This window comes from Vigna unguiculata, chromosome 4, assembly GCF_004118075.2.
Source record: "Vigna unguiculata cultivar IT97K-499-35 chromosome 4, ASM411807v1, whole genome shotgun sequence".
NCBI lineage: Eukaryota > Viridiplantae > Streptophyta > Magnoliopsida > Fabales > Fabaceae > Vigna > Vigna unguiculata.
Genome location: NC_040282.1, coordinates 10,163,906 through 10,166,875, shown reverse-complemented (window position 1 = coordinate 10,166,875; position 2,970 = coordinate 10,163,906). Strand labels below are relative to the sequence as shown.

The 2,970-nt window shown below is 27.2% G+C and overlaps 1 non-coding gene across 1 annotated transcript; it reads left to right on the top strand.

Moving 5' to 3' along the window:
• The first annotated feature begins 938 nt into the window (after positions 1–938).
• Positions 939–1,064, top strand: LOC114182833. The gene has a single exon (XR_003604268.1). It is a non-coding gene; the product is annotated as a small nucleolar RNA snoR77 (small nucleolar RNA).
• The last annotated feature ends 1,906 nt before the right edge of the window (positions 1,065–2,970 follow it).

The following is a 2,970-nucleotide window of genomic DNA, read 5'->3' as shown; positions in this document are numbered from 1 at the left end:
GGTAAGGTTGCATCCTGACACTCTAAAGAGTCAGTTAGTCTCACACAGAGCGTATTGACTCTAGTGGTGAGAGTAGTAGGAGGCTTGGAACCCATTAAGGGCTAACCTTGTGTGTAGGGGATGAGACACTGTAACAATTAGCTCGGTAGAGCAGCTCAGTAGAGTAAGAAAGCCCACCACAAGTGCAAACATCATTTGAATTCAACTAATTATATGTATCCGAATGAGTCGCGTCGTGAGTCTTAGTGTATTGTTTGAAAGTCGTAACATGATTGGTTGACATGTGCATCTTGGACTATGAAGTTGTATGTAATTGTATGATAAATCTTTTTCTACTCTAGCTTACCCAATTGCTTGTTTGATTGTTATGTGTGTGGTTTTCTCCTTTTGCGATGATCATCAACCTGTTAATGTGAGCAGATGTGAGAACTCCCCGTTGTCAACAGGGAAACAGTGATTATGCTGTGTAGCTTCTCTCGGATGGATTCCAACTTTCATTTAGGGCTAAGGCCTATGTATTGACTTGTCTTGAGTTTTATTTGAATTATTATCAATCTCTTACTTCACCTTTAATCTAGCATCATGGTGTGCCTTGATCCTTTCCTGTTTTCTTCTGGATATTTGTAAGGAGTAATGCTATACTCTGTGGCTTTGTTTCTCCTTTTCATCTGTGTGACATTTTATTCAAATTAAGGCTATTATTTAAATGGGGTGTTACACTATGTGGATCTTTTCGCTAGGGTTGGTACATTTTTTATTTCGCTTGTGAAGATTTTTAATCAAATTTTTTACCTTATTTGGTTTTGTATACAGTTTGCGAAATCTACCAAATTGTTTATTTATATATTGTCATTTTTTATTAAGAAATTGGGAATTTAGAGGGTTGGGAAATTGGTGATTATAGAGGATATCAAAATTGTGATTATTGAGTGGTAACTCAAGAGCCTACTTGCCACTATAAATAAATGGCATGAGAGGTGTTAAACTGCTCGTAAATAAAATTCTTTTTCTCTTTAGTCTTGCTGAAATTATGTTCAAGCTAGCCTAATAAGCTCATGTACCTTCTCTATTCTTATTTTCAAGATTCTCCATTTTATTTCAGTGTGTTTTGTTCTCTTTTGGGATTTCATGAATTGATTTTATTTGATGATTCTTAAAAATTTAAGTTGATAATTTTGTTTCTAGGTTTGAGAGGGTTTGGATTTATGTTTTCTTTGTCAATTATGATTAGAGATGGCAAATAAACTCGTCCCCGTGGGTATTGCCCGAACCCATCCCCGTTTTGACGAGGAATCCCCGCATTGATTGGGTATGGGTATGGGTATGGGGAATCCCTAACTTTTTCAGTTGGGTATGGGGATGGGTATGAGGATGTACATATCCCCGCCATAATACCCGTCCCCACCATATCTCCGTTCTCGTTTAAATTATTAAAATATTCACAATTAATTAAGTAACCCTATATATATATATATATATATATATATATATATATATATTATTTTTTTCTATTTTTTTTCTTTTAATAATAGGTTTGTCATGAAACTCATTCGCATCTCCAATATATTTTTTTAACTTATCATAACCTTTATGTAATTATGTTAAAATGATGTATGTTAATTAAAATTTTTTTATGCCTCACATTTGAATATTTCTATTATTTTTTAATATTTTTATTTATTATATATTTTCCTTTCACATGAGAATGTTTATACTCTCAATTTAAGGTAATATAAAAAAATTCTTTACTTATTATTATTATTATTATTATTATTATTATTATTATTATTAATTTTTGTTTAATTTGAAGAACTCTTTTGTTTCATTAAAATAATTTTCGTTATTTTTCAACCATTGAGTATATATGTTGATATTTGAAAAGTTTTCTTAGTTCTCTAAGGTATTTTTCATCTTAACATACCTTAATTATACATTTGATTTCCTTTGTGCGATTTCTTTCGATAGTCTCTCAAATTATTTCTAAAACACACATTCGTTAGTTTTTTAATATTTTTATTTATTGTTTATTTTCATCATGTAGAATAATATTTCGATATATTCTATTGAATTATTTTTTTATTTTATAACTAATTATTGATCATACTGTAATTTTTTCACTTTAAATTATGTTTGAAGTAGTTAACATTATATATATATATATATATATATATATATATATATAAAATGATATTTAGGAATAGTATATGATAATTCACTTTAAGAAAAACATGAAATAGTGATTGATTTAGTCATTAACCCATATTAGTCACTATTTTTCGTCATGGGTGATAGTAGTTGATTTATTGTTTGAATCAGTGATTAAATTAGTGACCGATTCAATGATCGAATCGATACTTGATTTAGTGACCAATTTAATTAATAATTTATTTGTAATTTAATGACAAATTTTTTGATCACTAATGATATTTCTATTTAATTTTAACCACTTCAAACATAATTTAATAATTAGTTCTCTAAGGTATTTTTCATCTTATCATACCTTAATTATACATTTGATTTTCTTTGTGCGCTTTCTTTCAATAGTCTCTCAAATTATTTCTAAAACACACATTTGTTAGTTTTTTAATATTTTTATTTATTGTTTATTTTCATCATGTAGAATAATATTTTGATATATTCTATCTTATTATTTTTTATTTTATAACTCATTATTAATCATACCGTAATTTTTACACTTTAATTGTATAAATAACTTTTATTTACTACAATATAAAAATTTAATGTAATTGCTATGAATATTTTTTTGTCACTATCCAACATATATTGAAATTCAAAAGATACAAAATCTATGTCAAAATTTTATTATTATGTTTATTATTTGTTTTTTGTGTCATTTTGATCAAGTGATGTATTATAACTTTTATTAGTGTATAAAAAAGAGATTCATTAGAATTTAAAAAATTGAAGTAAACAAACATTTAAAATATATTTTAATTTGAATATTTGTTT